Source organism: Lagopus leucura, unplaced genomic scaffold (assembly GCF_019238085.1).
Source record: "Lagopus leucura isolate 7727_CA_CO unplaced genomic scaffold, USGS_WTPT01 Super-Scaffold_73, whole genome shotgun sequence".
Classification (NCBI taxonomy): Eukaryota; Metazoa; Chordata; class Aves; order Galliformes; family Phasianidae; genus Lagopus; species Lagopus leucura.
Window position 1 is genome coordinate 96,431,035 of NW_024962252.1, and position 18,986 is coordinate 96,450,020.

Below are 18,986 nucleotides of genomic sequence, written 5' to 3' on the forward strand. Positions count from 1 at the left end.
AAAAGCCTTGTTTATATTATTGCAAAGTTTCTTAAAATTCAAAGAGCATTTTATTTATAAAAGCTGTCGTATTAAGAGACCACACTTTTTACACTAACAATGAACCTTATACCCAGTAAATTCCCCAGCTATTGACAAATTATATTACTTGAAACAGTTTGTTCCCAAGAATTCAGTGGATTTTTTGCAATTTGTTTCTATGGCAAAGAGGATCAGCAGCGGAGTGGAAGAAGCAGGCTTCAAGTTTTGCAAAGATTTGATGAGATTGCAGCAGTGTTCTCATTCCTCTCTTGGACCAAGACTTTTTGAATGTTATACACTGGTATGAGAGAAGGAGAGACAGTGTTTAAAAGCCTGGTAAGTAGAGCAGCTGCTTGGTGCTGCCTGCTTTGCCATTCTCCCATTTTACACAGTGTCTTAAGCATCAGGTTAGCCCGACACATTCTGTCTCCAGATCTTCTGCTAGCGCTGTTCCACTCTGCATAAACAGTTAAATGCCACAGCTAACGTTCAGGATACTCACTCTGCAAATCTCACGTTCAAGTCCCTAGGCCTGAACCTTGATTTTCCACATTCCAGGTGAGTTCCCCGCCGGTGGCGCTACCTGATACTCCAACCTTGCCATCTCCTCCTGGTCGCGACCAGAAATTCCATCCGACGGCTGACAAATCTCTTCTGATGAAAGTGTCTTTGAAATCGATACCCGCCTGCAAAAAAAAAAAAAAGTTTCAGTTTCCTCAAACCAGCCTTTGCAATCAAAGAAACAGAAAATTCCCAACCCCTTCTAACCCTTTTGCTGGTGGGTAAAACCACGCCACCTATATGGCTGGGCGCATGTGGCAGTGCAGCCCAAACAGAGGGGCACCTGCTTTGCCTACAGTCACCCAGGCAAGCCACAATCCTACCAAACGTGCTCAAGAGCTGGCTTGGTAACACCGTGCTCCTGTGCCCCTCTTCATCCTTTATCAGAAGTCAATGTGCTTCGCTGCTGCTAGAAACATTAGTATGGTTTTGTGATTAGAAAGGTTATATACGCTTTGCAGCCAGCCACTTTATCCTGCCCTCGTTCAGATCCCTTAAAACTGAGTAGAAACAGGGTAACTATTTGCCCTTTACGAAATACATAAACTCTGACTCTCATCATACATCTTTTTTTGAATTCCACCACGTAGCAACTGCCTCCTTCCTTCTCCCTGCCCCCATTACCACATTTGGTGTTTTAAAAGGTTTTGAAATTGTTTTCCAAACGTGAAGCACTAACAGGATATAAAAACCAGCTCGGTTGGTACTTACTTAGGAGGATAACTGCTATCCCAATAACGGCAAACAAACGTGTAATGTGTCGTACCTTCTGTTCATAATTTTGAAGCTCGCAGTGATTTTAACACCTGTGACATCAGCCCACAGTCAATTGTGATAATTTATGAAGGTACGAGATGTATTTTTAAATATAAAAGGTCATTCAGTAAGTATTTTTAAATTAAGGAATTCACCACAATTCACGACGCCTTTCTGTGAGATAAAAAATGTGTGTCTCAACGTTCTTCATTCTATCACCACACCAAAAGCACCTCCACAATTGATGCATGTAGAAGAGAATGCTGATTCTGAATGACCAGATGTTAAGAAACAGGTATAGGCACATTAATGAGATAGGGAAGTAATTACTCTTAAAAACTATTTTTAATTGTACTGTTTTAAAGAGCACTTAAATGTTTAAGAAATATTTATGTGTAACATAAAATATCCTCAGCAGTTGTGTGATTAATTATTTTTAGACTATTTTTAGCATAAATTAACTGTAAATTAAGATCAAATATTCTGGAGGCTGGACCGTATTTCACCTCAAAAAATAGTTTGCATTTGGATTGTCTAATATTTAGAATAGGGTTTTCAGCAGTGTAAAGAGTACCTTAAGCCATGTGAAGGTCAAAGTAAACCTTCGTTTTAAATATTTCAAATTGTTATACTTCTTGCTGCGAGATAATATGACATTTACAGTAATTGCTGAAATTCCAATTGCTTTCAGGAAATGCTGCTTCTTCTGCAAGTTGCTAAAGCACATGAAGGTGCATAGGACATTGCTGCAGACAGTTTGCAAGGAGATGCAATTAAACGTGAGTTTGATGATACACAAGGTACTGGACCAACATTAAAAAGACTTTCTCATGTTTGACTGTTTACCAGTTTTGTCTTTAAATAATAGTCTTCTTTTGGCATGTAATGTATATCTGCTTGCACTAAACATAATTTATGAATATTTTAACACATGTGTACTCAGTGGGGTGTATTATCATACTGATATAAATAGAATTAATGAGCAGTCAACCTGCCACATGTCATGACATATGACAGGGCAGCCAGAGCATGGGAATAATTCTTTCTGTTTCATATTAAAGCTTCTTTTCCCAGTTGAATTTTTGTTCCCAGATGCCAACAGACCTAATTTTCTAAGGACAATTTACAAAAATAGTAAGAAATGACAAACCTGGACTAATTTATCTTGGGGCACTTCAAAGAATGCTTGTTTTAATGTCCTTTTTAATGCACAAACAAACAGATGAGAAGTTTCAGTTAAATGCTAGATTTTTTATACGGAGGGGTTTGATGTCTGCCTCAGCTTTCATTCCCAGGAAGCAGGCATTTTATTTGTTGCTGATTTCAGATTTGTTTCAATGTCATGCTATCTGTTTATGCTGTTGAGGGACTAAAATATAGTAAGCATCTAAATGCAAAGATGACGTGCACGTTCATTTCAGTGCCAAAGGAAATAGAGATGCAGATAATATTGATAATATCACTTTCACCAATGATTTGTTCGAGTTTCAAAGGCTAGGTAACAATCTGCTAACCAAGACTAATCAGATTTCTTTTAATAAAGACATAGTGCAAGTTGACAGAATGTGCAAAATATAAGGCAAGGCCATATTCCTGTTTGGCACTTTATTTTATAAGAGAAATAAACTGTAATATCAGTTCTGCTCACAAAATGTTGTTTGTCTCATTAAAGGCCAAGGGCTAACAATATTGATCAGATTCCCAGCTAACATCTTAATAAAGATAAACTTGAAAAGTTTTCTTTGCAGTCAAGAATATTGCAAATGTTCTCTGATGCTGCAGCATTGGGGTGCTGGAAATAAACACAGCAAGATAGGGAGTCTGCTTTTTCTGTTTCGGTTTGAAACCACTCTTTTATTCATCTCAGTGCTCCTGAATCTTTCAAGTCATGACTCATGACTCGTTCTTCATCCTTAACAAGACAGTCTCCTAAAGATGGATCTGGTTCAGGTTCGAAGATGTAAAAGAAGTAAAAGAGACTTATCTCGGGACAAGGAGACCCTACAAGTTCTTGTGCCTGATGATCTTCACGGCAGGGCAGTAGCATCTCTCTTGGGAAATCCAGCTCTGACACACTCAAAGAAAAGGGGCACCATCTAGTGCTTTTTTGGAGGAAAAGCTGCTACTGCTGGTAGGGGTGTAGCGGGGGGAGGGACACACAAGGGCAGGGAGAAGAAATGACACTCCATTTTTTTTTTTCAGAAGACAAAGAAAACCTGTTGGCCTGTTTCATCTTCCATTTTGAGGCACTGCAGTATTTAGCTCCAGGCTGTAAGTAAAAATTGTCAGCTTTCACAAGGTGGAAGGAAAGAGTCCCAACAGCTAAGATAATATATACAATTTAAAAATGGAAGGGGGGTTGGCATACAGGTATTATTCTGCTTAATAGGTATTTCTTCTGTCCATTAATGCACTTTGGCTGATAGGGAAATGTTTTCCTCATTATACATTCTCTCTTTTATTAATCTAAAAGAAACCCTTTTTAAGTCGTTTTTCTTTCATGGGAGACTATGTTGTGCTGTTAATATTCCCGGCAATGTTCATACAAATAATCTGTCCAGATTTTATCCAACACAACAAAGAGATACTATGAAAATAATTATTTGTAACACGAAATCCTTTACAGTGCAATAAGATCAAGTTAACTAGTGATGCTGCTAGGAAAGAGCTTGGGAAGTTTTATCTGATTGGCAAAACTGGATCATATCTCAGTCCAGGGGGGGAAAAAAAAAAATGCCCTTTGATAAAATGTCACAGTAATGAAGTCTAATTATCTGAATGATTTTTGAAACCTCTTTGAAAACAGCTTGGGGGTGGGAGGGTGGAATATTCCCTTTTGTTGTAATTTGGGAATTTTTTCTAAAGATTGTGAAATAGCAGCTCAGTACTGTTTAGCTTCCTGTTACCATGAGTTGACAGAAGTCGTGCTAGTCAAACTAGTTACGTGCTTGGTCAAAATAACCACTGTTTCAAAGGTACATCTGCTCCTTGGGAGTGGTGGGTCAGGAATGCTTGTTATGAACTGCTGGAGCTGCTGCCTTCTGGACACCCAGAGCTACCATAACCCTGCTCTGCACCAAAGCCCAGGACGGCAAAAAATCAAACATGTTGATGCCCTGATCCAAGCGCCAGAAGTTGCACAGTGATGATCAGTGTTCATTTTTGAATTTTCAGGCCATAATTTTGGATTCCCTGGGTACTCTAAGCTCTCAGTCAACTGTGTTCGTGTAAAAAGAGAGGATCAGACCCACATGCATGACTAAATAAACAAGAAATATTTCTGCTAGAGTAGTGCTGAGCAAAGCAAATATGTGGCTTGATGAGTAATTCTCAAAGGGAAGCCTATCCCAGGAAACAAAAACAAAAATATCTTTTATGTTCATATAGAGCTTGCCTTGCACAGTTACTCATGCCTGTAATGGAGACGTTTTACAAAAGAAAAAACAGGTGTAGAGTTAAGGGATCTGACCAATGGCAGGCAAGCTGGAAGCAAAAAATCAGCAAAACTGTCACAAGTCCAGATCCTCAACAGGACTAGAAAGAACTTGTCATGGAAACCATTCAGGACTGCTATGGCCTGCTGGTCTGACCTGAAGCTGAGGAACCGGACTTGAGACATACTTGCTCCGCAGCCCTCAGTCTTGCACATCCAAGTATGGCCTGACCCACATATATGCTGACTGCTCTTGTCTTCTAGTGAAATCAGGAGCTCAGGACTGCTGCTATTTGGGCCGTGGGCTTCAGTCCCCGTATTTTAGGTACCATATTTTGAAATGTAACATTTAACCCCTCCTTGCCTCGGCTTTCGCATCTGTAAAACTCGATAGCTATGCCTACCTTGCATGGGTGTCAGGAAGATTATTTCAAGTCTCTAAAGAACTTTGAAAAGGAAAAGCAAAACAAACTGAATTTATCTATTATTTGTCATTTTCTATCCCATAAAATGGAAGTCAGATGCAGCCTGGGCTGTGAGCTATAACAAAATGTTCACCTAAGCCTTTGCTATGGCTCTGATGCCAAAACAGCCAATGAATTCAGCACGGCTTCACAGGCAGAAGGCAGCTCCCTCACCTGCTGACGAGGCATCACCCTGAGCCAGTGGCAAGTTAACATCTTAAAGAACCGCAACCCTTACTAACCAATCATTTTAATTTTTTATTATAGTCTTTATCTAAACTGCCAATACAGTTTACTGTGTATTTCTGATGATTAAAAAAAAAAAAAAACTCTAACAAAATAATTCCTCGAGAGGGAGCTTACTCCACTGGGAAGAAAAAAAAAAAACACAATAAATACCTCTCTGGAGTTTTTCTTGGTGCAGAATGTACCTCATTAGATTTCAGGCAGACACAATCTTGCCTTAACAGGTTTCAGATCTTCTAGAATTGATTGGATGAGCCTATTAGAAAAGTCTACACCAGTTTCTTTCTACACTTGTGCTCGAAGAATAACAGAGGGCTTTGCCCATCATATCTCTTTTCAAAGAAGCAGCCACTTGCCTCCCATGCTGGGTACCTTCACCAACTCTTAATGTAACTTCAAGGTTTGTTGGTTTTTTTTTGTCTGAAGCTTTCTCTCCATTTTTCTCCACTCTTCGCAGTCTCACTTTCCTGAATGCTACAGTTCAGTGAAACCCTCTGGTAATGACAGCACTGGAGTGATAATGTACTTTCCTGATTTCCCGTTAATAGTAGCACTTGATCCAGCAATGGGTGCCAGCTCAGTGGCAGAAGGATGCTTTAATATTTTCTAGAGGTAAAAGGACTGGTTCAATTTACAGCCCTGGCTAATTCAGCAGTTTCACTCTGTCTTGGCAGAGAAAAAAATGTTTCAGTTAAAACAAAGCAAAAAAAATCCCCCTTATTTCTCTCCATTTCATGCCAAAGAAGCAAAGTACAATTGCTCTTTTCTCCCTGAGGAAACGTGTGAATACTGTACAGTGCAATGAAGGAGTTAAAATAACTGAGGGGAAGGAGGGGAAATGGGGAGGGGGGGAAGAGGGGGGGGGAAGATACAGCAGTATTAAAAACAAAGCAGTTTGTTTTTCTATTTTAATAAGAGATACATAATCACAGACCATCCAACAACACGCGTATCCTTGCCGAAGAGCTGCTGATATTCTACATTAACCTTTGATAGCGAGAAGTGTATTACCCCTACTGTTTTCCACAATAAATTATGTTATATCTGGCATCCAAAGCGCTAGGAAGTGTTCAGCCAGCTGGAAGCACCAGATTGGCCCAACATCCCTAACGTTCAGATTATAAATAAAGGGTACCTCATACTGCTGCTATAACAAAAACAAGCCATGCGGAGGAAGGGCAACTTCCCCCCTGCCCACAGAAGCAAAGGGCGTCAGTTGGGGAATGGCAGAAGAGGAATTCAAGAGGGCAGGGTTTCTGCAGTGAGATGCAGCCCCCAGCACGTCTAACCTGAAGCAAAAGCAGGACTCCAGGCAGAGAACTGAGACTTCTCCTCTCACATCTTTACTGACGATTTGCACAGAAATAATGCCAAGAGGAAGTGTATCTGGATCTGCGCTTGCCAAACGGTGTAAGCACACAAACACAGGCTCACACATATGCGTATCTGCCCACTCTTTAGGCAGCATTGCCTGTTCTCTTCCAGTCATGAAAATAATTAGCTCAGCCACAACTTTGGTTTCAGAGGATGTGGTGAAATGTGCCACGGTGCACGCTTCTCCCACACTCTCTAATCGAAGGACATTATGGCCAGGGCACATAACGACATTAACATAAAGGATGAGGAAAACCCTCCCTGGTACGGTCTGGAAGATGAAGATATCAAATAGGAAAAAAAAAAAAAAAAAAAAAAACAAAGATGGTTCCAAGACTTAAAACCCAGTGATTGAAAAGAGCTGTAAATGGTCCTTTCAGTTTGCAGTGGGTCCAACTGTTCTCAAGGAAAGCACTTCATTAACTTGAGTGGGTGTGTAACTGAACCAGTGCTGGGAGCTGCTAAACCCACTCTACTGCTGGAAAAATTAACCTCATCTATTTGTTTTAAGGGCTAGACTATGGTGGTCCCTGGTGAGGATGTAATGGGAAGTCGGACACAAGGAACTGTTCTCCTCACCGCTCCTTTTCAGTAGGGGCTGGCCACAGCTGCAGTCCCTGGTGCTCTCCTGAGGGCGAGAATTAGCCCCAAATTGGTATATTCCATCTTCATTACTCCAACTATTACCTAAACAAGGCTATATGCTTACTTACTTAAGCTAAAGAATGGAAAAAAGGAACTAAAATTAAGGTTAATAGAACTGGATAGAGTAATCCCCATTTACTTTGCCCTCACCACAGATGCTTTCCCCTTTTGCCTTCAGTAGATGCTTTCATTCAAAGCAGTACTTCTTTTCTCTCTTCTTTCTGCTCCCTTTTTTATTTTCCTTTATCTCGTGCCCTCTTCCCTCCCATTGCTGTGGCTGTTTAACTTCCCCTGAGTGTACTCTGGGTGCAGTTTGAGACTTGTGAAGGAAGATGCAGGAGGGCGTACACTCTGGTCTGTAACACTGTGGGCAAGGGCTCTGAGGAATTATACTGACAACAAAATATATGAAATTATCAGTGTCTTGTCATGGATCTCACGAACGAAAGAAACTTGAAATCTGACAAAGAAACACTGCTTAGCCTATCCTTCAGTTGGGCCATCCCATATTCTTAAAAATTTCATTTAATTCCCCATTAGGCAACTGAGGCGTCGTCTGAAATTTATCAAACCTGTTGGATTGTTCAGACCTGAGAAGGTTGCTGAGATGAAACGTATGCTGCAGAATCAATCAGGTGCCCAGATTTAATTCAGGAACATGGGTGTATTTGTGTCTCCCAGGAGGCAGAGGAGAGGCTAGTCTAAATGCAGCAGTTGTGTATTTGTTAGTGCCTGTGCATCCCAGGTTTAGCCCTCTGCATCTTGTAGGAGTCAATGCTTTCCACTGAAAAGGTGGTTGGTTCAGATCCAGTTGTTGGACTCAGCTCTTTCCTGTTATTTTTCTTTGGTTTTAAGAAATGATGCTCCATCCCAGAGAAGGGGCATAGGTTTATCCATTCTTTCTCTAAGACTCGTTATACCAGTATGAGATTTTTGGAAGGAAAAGAGAAAGGTCTGAAGAGAAAGAGAGAACTGCAGCACTGCTTCCATGCTCTGTTTTCGCTGTCAGAGACAACACACTGCACAGCTTGTTTAAGGATTCTGGATAGTGTAGTCCCAGCAGACATTTCCTGTACTAAAATGTATTCTCATTAGAGTCACCAAAAGGGAGTACTCAAAACATTACTTATCTGCACATAATCACTATATCACGCCATGTATCCTTTATTTTAATTCCTACTTGCTTGCTAATTACCCACCACGCTGAAGGTCTCACAACTGCTCTCCTTTCAGCAGCTTTGTTTGCAAAGTGTCTGGCAATAATCTCCCAGCAGTGCATTATCATGCCCTTTTCATCACACTATTTAATCAATAGGGTAATGACCTCATATAAGCTAGTTCCAGGACCCAGCCATGCCATGCTAAATAAATGAAACAAACAAAACTGTGGGCTATGTGCCGTCTGATTTACAAATCTGGACACCAATAATTTCTGCAGTAAAATCTATTATAATATATAGAAATTGGAAATTCTTCACATCTCTTGCCAGAAAAAAAAAAGATTCTGCAGTACTATGAGGATATGACTGGTTTCTTTAAGCAGACATAATTGTAAAACACGTGTGTTCTTGGTCAAACATTTATAGGAAGATTTATCCTGATAACACTGGAAACAACACTTTCCCCCAGTACATCACGTCATCGCTTGGAAGCGATGGAATGGTGACCATCACAGCTAATGGGATGAAATCTCAGGCAGCACCAAAAAGAGGGGTTGGAACCTACTTTTCAAAAGCATTTTTGTTCCAGTGAGCAGAAGGAAAGCAGCTTCTCTCCATTTCCTGAGCTGTAAACTTACAAAGTGTGGTTCGCTTTGATTTTGCATCCCACGGTTGGATTATACTCTGTCTAATAAAGCACATGTGAGATGTGTTCAGTAATGTGAGAACTCCGGAGCATATGTAGCATCGCTCTAGTGTGGCAATTCTCTCATCCAGGGGAACGGGGGTGATAAACTGGGGCTGTCTGCTCCTCCTAGCCATCAGTTTTTATAATACCAGTAGGAATCACATTTTAGAAAGATCTTCATCTTTTCATCCTTCTATTTTTGTTTGTTTGGTTGGGTGTTTGGGGTTTTTTTTGCAACTAGATAATGAAAAGGGAGAAACATAACTGCTCAGCTGGCACAGAACGACTGCATAACCCATGCTTCCTTAGGAGAGCCAGGGCAAAATCCCCATAACAGCACAGAAGGATCAGCCCATGCAAATAGGACGGTTGGGATAGAAAAGTTTTCTTCATAGGTGTGGAAGGGTAATTCAGTGACAACTAAAAGCACAGGTAGGCACAAAGAGGAGTATAAACCACAGTATTGTGTTACCATGGCAGTCTCACCGCGCACGGCTTTCACATGAACTGAGATGTCCTCAGAAACATCGTGAGAGAAAAATAATGGTTCTTAATCTTGTTTTATCTCAAATATTAACTGAAGCCAACCTATTTCGACTGAGTTACCTTGAGACAAAATCTTTACTGGAAATTTCTCACTGAAGCCACTTAAATTTTTTTGGCACTTTCCTTTTAGGTGTGTTATGAAAATGACAATGTGCCAGTCATCCAAGCTGTCAGCGCCAGCCAAAATCTGTTCTGAGGCAGAGCAATTTACACTTGGATGAACACCTCCCAAGAAGTAATCACATAAATACCTTCACATTGTGATGCAACTCATGGCTGGATAGGTAGCTCCTATAATGAGTGTGCCATCCTCCCAAAGACATGAAATGGCTTCAGTGCAAATGCTCTGTTAAGCTGATGAAGAAGCTGTTGTAGTGCTAACTATGCAGCATGCCTGTGAAGCACTTGCTGTGTTACAAGACATTAGTTCTGGAATATAAAACTGCATTTTGCAAAATACTGTCTAAAAATGACCTGAATATCACTAGTTTGGCAAAGTAAGAACCTGAAAACATCAACATTCCCAGCCTCTTAAGGAATGAATCTATTTGCCTATCTGGTGATCTGGCCATTGTGAAACTATGATGTTTACATTTGATTGATGCAGATGCAGAAATAATGGAGAACATTGAAAAAAATAAATGAGAAGACTAAATAAGCAGAAGAAAGAAAACACCACATATCTCCAAGGGAGATGAGCTACATGCAGCATAGGCAGTCACACTAGGTGTTAACTGCTTCCCTAATATTTACTGGGAAACTCAAGAGTTACACACTGTAAAATATCACCATTAGGTAACATCAATCTTCCTTTCCACCCAAAATCTGTCCTTGGATTACCCAGGAAGAAGGACATGTCATTGACTTATATCTCTAATCCACCTTAAATGAAAATAAATGATTCCTTCCTACATGACATTGCAGCCACAATTTTTTAGGTACAAGAAACTCATATGCACCTCCTGAAATAAGTCACTTCTAAAATGGCAACATCTCTCCCACAGTGGAGCAGATGTGCTGGCATGAACTATGACACTGACTGTCTTTCAGGTCAAAATCAAGCAGAAGGATCAAGCTGAGCAGGACAGTTTTGACTTGCCTTTACAGTCCACCACTTTGGTACCAGTTAGCTTACTGTGCTGAAACTTGAAGTGCCACCAGTGGGTTTTGAGTTATCTGGTGACCTAAATGAACTCTCAGATGGAGTTTCAAGCTTTTGGGCAGTTTCCTTGGTTCAGAAAGACTCCATTGTGTACATTTTCTCCTATGGAATTTTTATGAGTTGCTGGCAGAAATCCTTACTCCAGAGCATCTTCCTCATGCAAAAGATATTACATTGGGAAAAGAAAAAAAAAAGTTGGAAAGTTTGCTACCCTTGCACTTCCTATGTGCAAGAAGTGTTATTGCTTTCCCTTCAGCCCTGGAAGTCTCTCTGCATGCTGAAGTCAATGGGAGACTATGGTCTCTCTGTTTACTTTCAGATGTATTTCTTTTACAGAGGAAAAAAAAGAATGAAGAACCAAAAATGAGGCAACTTTTCTTCAGACATTTAAAAGTGTTCTGAAATATGTGAGTTTAGAAAATAGAGACACAATACATTTACAAGAATTTTCATTCGAAGTGCTGAAAGAAAAAGGCACAATACCCACACATCACTGCAAAGACAGCAAATGGGCCATATGGGTTGTATGGTAAAGCCTTCTGAGTTGTGAGATAAGGCTCTAAGTCATCCTCAGATCTATCCCTGACTGATCCAGGAGAGCTGAAGCACTTCATAGAAAAGCTCATCTGATTTAGATAGGATGGAAACAAATGAACAAAATGTCCAAGACATCACTGCAATACATTTTTCACTATTTGGATGTGTGTCAATATTAAAGTGGAAAAAGTAGGAATTTGATAGAAAGACCTGATAGAAAAGCAAAAGAGGCATATAAGTGATAACTAACCTGATAAAGAACTAAAAGGGATAATATAATTATAGCTGATCCATATGGGTTTCTGGAAAATAGATCTTGTCAAGCTAACTTGATATCGTATTTTGATGTGATTACAAACAGGACTGCTAAAGGCAACCATCCTGATGGATGCCTGTATGAGAACTGGCTCTGTAACACACCATAGTTGGACCAAAAAACTAAAAAGCATAGAAGACAAGAAATCTGTATGTTCCCATTACAGCCTGTGGAGACAAAATGGTATTTTTGGAAAGCAATTTATGACTCTTTGGTCAAGTTCACTATGTCTTCCTGTAAAGGTCTCCATCTCTCTACATTTCCTGTTAAGCACTTAGAAAGCTACCAGTGACTAGCAGCTAATTTTTGGGTTGCTAGAATTTGATGCAATGAATCAGAATGGCTTCTTAAACTACCTACCAACCACACTGCAGATGTACATAACCCATCACTGTATGACTGGGTAAGTCACTAGTACCATAATTGGTTACTGGCTGATGGACTGTTTCTTCTTTTTTTGTTAAAAAAAAACCAACAATCATTTTCACAATATTTACAGTGAAAATGGAAAATGGTAAATGATGAAAAAGACAGCTTGGTTAGCTAAGTGCAACCAAATGCTACGCGCTTCAGTACAGTCTGCAGAAGGCCGTGGATCTAAGAACTGCAATTATGAGACAGATTTAATGATGGAAGACTACTCCAGGAGAAAGAGATCCTACAGGGAAGTGGAGGATTGGAGAACAAAAGCCATAGCAAGTAACCAGATTACCATGAATTTCTAGTGTGGTGCAATAACAAAAGCTACATTGTTTGTACATCGCCAGACGTACAAATAACAAAGACAAATACAGAGGTTACGTTATCTTATTTGCCAAAAGTGGAACAGCTAGTAGTTTGATTGAGCTCACAGCATTGTTTTAAGAAATACTGTGAAAAAATCCACAGATTCTGAGGAAGCCAGGAGAACATTTACAGTATTAGGAAACACGTCTTATTGCAAGAGACTCAAGGCACAAAATCAATTAACTTATCAAAGATAAAGTTAAAGAATGATTTGATCACAGTCTACAAGTGCTTACCACGGGGAACAAGAAAATGATCATAGAGGGCTCTTCAAACTAGCAGGCAAAAGTAGAATCCAAGGGCTAGAAGTTACAGCAAATTCAGTCTAAAATGGAGGCATGAATTTAACGCAGGCAGGGAATAACTTGACGTTACTTGCCAAGAACTGTGATTTATCTACCAGCATTGAAAAATATATTTTAATCAACAGCTGGCCTTGTTAAGAAGTGTACACTTCTATTTGTAAGCTTATTACTTTATGCATCCTGTGAATCTCAGAAGATTTTTGTGGAGAAAAAGAATGAATGTTTTAGGTTGGGAAGCGTTCGCTGTGGTTCCATACACAGCCAAGAGATTGCATTTCCATCTGATCACCAAGTCTCAGACCATCTCCTGTGAAGCTTGCCTAACTAATGCACCTTGCTACTACTCCACACTATGCAAATTTTTTGATTAATGAGCACTAACTCAAAGTAGATTGCTCTAAAATTACTAAGCAGGAAGAAATCATAATTTGCAATTATCCCTCACAGAAATACTTCAATACAATACGTTAGAGTCATTTTAGGTGTACTATTGTTTTCCAAATGTAAAGGTAAAACACAAATCACAATATAGTAAAGATCTCTTAGTAGGCAATTAAAAATTAATCAGCTAATTAGATCAAATGAACGAGAAAATAAGTCTCAGGAAGACATCCATTCTAATTAACATAATATTAACCTACAAAAGACTTGTTCATACAAAAAAAAAAGAGATCATCTTTATTTCAAATACCAAACCAATCAATAAAAGGAAACAAACAGTTATTTCTTACCTTGTTACCCCCATGACCAAAGCCAAAAGGAAATGACAGTAATAGTGAGTCAACTGCCTGTGCAACTGTATTCATTTCTTATTTCTAATCTTGTTAACTATTTGAATCCACAATTTGAATGATCTTGTATTCAATTTATGGAGATTCTACCTATATTTTGCCTCCTCTGTGCTTGCTGTGTCTCTTAAGAATCTCGCAGGTACTTAAAACTGATGAGACCCAAACTCCCACCCAGATTTCTCCTCAGCTAGGTGATTCCTAACTAAAGCACAGGACTTTACTGTAGAGATGGAGGATCTTAAAATAAGAAGAAAGTGGAGAGATTCTTAAGTCTATGTCAGGGATGATAACATATACTCTCAAAGAAGGAAATAACATTATAGGACACCTTATTGAATAAACCTGACTGGTTAAGCGGAAAGGCTCAGGCAATCAGACAAGGAATTGGGCATGGTTGAACCTAATTAGATAAGATTGCATAGATTAGAAATATCTGCAATTAAAGGACAGTTCCTAAAATATTATTTCAAATGTCAGATTACTCCAGCCATAATCGACCATCCCAACCTTCAGCTGAGAGCCACAGGACAAGTGCCACAGACTTGGAGCTCTTTGGGGAGCTTGCAGCTGGAGAGGACCTTGCCTCCCAGGCACTGCAGTGTGGCAGCTGTATGGAGGGCTCCTAGCAGAGCACACTAGTTCTACATTCTGCATCTCCTTACAGATATCCCATAAATTACCGAGGTTCAGCCCAGTGACCAAGCTAACACAGCTCCCTTGCCCATCTTGGGACATGGGTGCAGTTTGAGACTAATCCAGAACTTTCTAGGAGCTGCATGGAACTCATTGCACACAGGCCAGGCTGGATCAACTGCATTATTTACTTCTGCAGATAAATAAATAAAAATCTTGGAGGATGTAATGGTTTAGAAGCAGGTTGTGCAAACCAATTCCACAATGAATGTATTTCACTTTGATCACCCCTTCCAGCCCATAACAGAATTGAGGCAGTATTTTGTTTTGCAGAAATTAGTACCTTCAAGACCTGCAGTGGATTTATTATTTCTGCTAGAGCTTGCACTTTCTTTCTGATCCACTGCTGTAAAATCCAGAGGGACAGAACAGCGCAGAAAATTACTGCGAAGATGTAGTGTGACATAGGAAGAGTCAGACGCGTTATGTGTGAACAATATGACAAAAGGCAAAGCCATCTGAAAATAAATGAAAAAATTAATAATCAAAAAGGGTGTCTAATTCTTATCTGGGCATTTGTTTGCTCACTCTATGAATTAGGACCATCAGGCCATAGCGTGTAAAGCTGGAAGGGATCCTGGGCCCAGAATTGTCCTGCTTGAGGAAATGACCATTTCGGGAAAAGAAATGGGGCCACCCATCTCTGTGGTCACCACAGAGCAAGTTGGAAATATAACTTTGTCATGCTTCCCTCTTGAAACCAGAGTCCCCAGCACAAGAAGGATGCAGAGCTGCTGGAGCAGAGTCCACAGGAGGGCAATGAAGCTGATCAGAGAGCTGGAAAACCTCTCTAATGAAGAAATGCTGATGGAGGTAGCCTTGTTTAGGCTAAAGAAGGCTCTGGGGTGACCTCATTGTGGCCTTCCAGTACTTGAGGGGAGCTTATAAGCATAAGGTAGACTGACTTTTTGCACGGTCTGATGGTGATGGGACAAGGGAGAATGGCTTTAAAGAAAAAGAGGAGATTTAGGTTAGATGTTAGGAAGCAATTCTTTACTCAGAGGGCAGTGAGGCCCTGGCACTGCTGCCCAGAGCTGTGGTGCCCCAACCCTGGAGGTGCCCAAGGCCAGGTTGGATTGGGCCCAGGGCAGCCTGAGCTGGTGGGAGCAGCCAGCCCATGGTATGGGGTTGGTGCTGGATGGGCTTTAAGCCATTAAACCTAAGATATTCTATGATTCTATGATACTAAAGCTCCACAACTTGAAGCCAAACCTTCATATCCACCCCAAGCTTGGTGTTGTCACAGAAAAAAAACAATAATGGCAGTTAGCTCACACAGCACAGCAGTTCCACAGTGCAGGCGTTGGGCGCTGGTCAGAGGCTGTGAATCCTTTCAGAGGTGACAAGATTGCTGCTAAGAGAGAATGACTTCCAGTCACCCCAACATTAAAAACAGCAGCAGTGTACACTGCATAAGAGTCCTACATACACATGGACCAGAGAGAACTTCGTTGTTATGCATTTTCGTGTAAACTGTGGCTTACACTTAATAAGATACAGGCTCAAAGGATAATGTAAAGGATTTATGAAACAAAAACCTGGAAAAAAAAGAAAGAAAAAAAGCACTTTGGTAACAGAGTAACATTAACTGTTCTATAAAGCTATGAACACTTGACATAAAATTATCCAGAAACTGCTGAGTCTGTTGGAGAAAAACAGAGAATGACTGTACTTGGAGAATTTCATAGTAGTTTGATCACTGATTCCTCAGTAAGCTGTTTAGGACTGCAGGCTAAACATTCTCCTGGAACAGATGTATCAATCAAAAGCTAAGCCTACTTCAAATAAGTAAGCACTGTCTATTTTCTTCTCCAGAATGCTTGATCAAAAAGCTGTCTTCTCTGGCCATTGATTGCTTTGTGTTTGGAAGCTGCCTGAATACTTCACTGATTTTAGCAGGTCTAGATCTTCAAAGACAGGTCAGTTTTTGTCAGTGATGAAAGAAATCATCTACAGGATATAAAGTAGATTAATGTTTGTCAGGCATTTCAAACAAGGCAGAAACCTATTCTTTCCTGTTCTTTAAAGAACCTTATGACTTGTTTTCTTATAAGGGATAAAAAATTCCAGAAACTAAGCGAGCAGAACAGAAACCTTATTTCTCACTCCCTGATAGCCTGCAGTTACAGTACAACAGGATCAACAGATTAGAAAATGAAAAAGGAAAACGTTGCTGCAGTAATTTTTATGAGTAGTTTTTGATCTTGCCCTCATGATGATTGCCTTCACATATAAACAACAAGATAGCAGAGGACACACCTCAGCTGAGAGATCACCCAAGAGAACGTCCTCACTGTACAGTGAACAGGCACAAATGAAAAACAGTAAAAGGTTCTACAAGCTTGGCAGCAGGACCAGGTGCAGCAAACAGGTGAGCAGATGGGACATGGCAGCCTCAGCTCCTCCTGGTTGTTCTCTGGTGCAAGCCCACCCAGTGCAAGCCAGCACCAGGTTGAGACGCCTGGGTTACCCAAAAGTTCCAGGGGGAGCAGCCAATGAGCTGCCTCCAGGCAGCAGGGTACTGAAGCTACCTTGCTCAGCTAAGATTGAAAGCAGGAGCTCTACAAACAGTGGTGTCTGCAGTCTTGCACAGCTAAGAAGCAGGCCCTCGATGTATTTCACTCTGAGCGCCGGAGAAGAGCTGTAGAATTAAGCCTACATTACAACAAATAGCTAAGCTGAGGCCCTCCCAGTGGCTATCACCAGCTTTCTGTAAGGGGCATGTACCTCTGGGACTCCCGACAGACCTCTGCAGCTTGTAGCCTGTTCACTGCCTGACTTAATTCTTCAAAATGGCTGGCCCATTTTGGCTGACAATTTACTTTAAATGCCCAGACACCAAGCAATGGAAAATTTCCTTTAAATGCCAGTTAATGAGCAATGGAAAATGTCATCACGATGAAATTATGCAGGTACTTAAGTACTCTGCTGGATCAGGCCTTTGTGAGCTACATTATGCTCTCACATTTGACTAGATTTCCTGAGTGTGATAAATAAAATCAGACGAACCTCTATGATAAAAGAAGAAAAAAGGAGATACATGTATAAATTTCAAAGCTCCTTTGGTTCTTGGTTGGCATGGAGGAAAGAGGAAAAGAATGCAAAATCATAAACTAGGCTATGCTTGTGTAAATTACTCTGACATTTAATAACTCTCTACTAAAAATTCTCAAGCAAGGCTACTTCAGATATTTTTAAGGTCATGTATCATTTACTGTCTAGGTCAATTTATGCATCAGCAAAAAGGGCTGCAAACCCTTCTGGACAGCACTTTAAAAATAAAGGTATGTGTAACTGCTTGGGCCATATTTTCCTCCCCAGTTTCTGCTCTCTGAACATTTCACCTTGGAAAATTAAAGTAATAAGTGAAGTCAGTATGATATTTCAAGGCAAGCCAAGGACAAGCTTTATAACCGTGCTATCAAAATGCTATTAATAAAAGCAAAAATACACGCACGATGCCTGTGTTCCCCCATGGATGGAAAAAATTATTGTCCATTAAGTTAACATTTCAGATACCTTCTCAGTTTTTCCTAAGGTCCCAAAGAAGGCAACAGAACACATATCTCTTTCAGTGAACTTGTATAAAGTATCTGCTGTCATGTAGTGCTCTATTTTAGTAAACACTCCAAGGCTTCTTAAGAGAATATATGGATGAGTAAGATTTCTGGAGGGAAAAAAGGGGTGGAAAATTGTAGCTAGAATTTTTTTATTTTCACTAAAAGTTTTATACCAATGCTTTAGTTTATTTTTCTTTGGGTTCAGAGAGCTGTGTTTATCCGTGTGTCTCACCTTAACCCTTTGACTTCTCTTCACCACAGCACCCAACAGCTCCATGCTTATTCCTAGGACAACCACAGAATGGCTTAGGGTGGAAGGGGCCTTAAAGCCCACACAGTTCCAACCTCTTTACTATATGCTGGCTGCCCCCCACCAGCTTGGGCTGCCCAGGGCCCATCCAACTTGGCCTTGGGCACCTGCAGAGATGGGGCACCACAGCTCTGGGCAGCAGTGCCAGGGCCTCACTGCCCTTCTCAGTAAAAAAAATCCACCAAACATCTAATTTAAATCTCCTCTCTTCTAGTTTAAAACCATTCCCCCTTGTTAGTGATTGGACAGCTCATGTAAAAAGTTGGTCTTCCACCTGTTAATAATCTCCCCTCAAATACTGGAAGGCTGCAATGAGGTCTCCCTGGAGCCTTTTATTCTCCAGACTGAGCAAGCCCGAACTCATGCTGCACCAAGAACTGTTATCTACTTCTTACAGATGGGAAGCCAGATACAGCAGGCATAAAGCAGTGCTGCACAGGAGCATCCAAAGCAGCTCTGAATGAGCAAAGCTGCCTGGGAGATTTCAGGCACATAAGTCACCTCATTCAATTCCCCTCTGCTCATCTCCCAGCATCCCTGAACAATACTCTTGCAGAAACACAAGGCTCAGAGCAGTCTGTACCGTGCAAGGAAGTGTGGCCAGAGGCTCAGGATCTCAGGACCACTGAAAT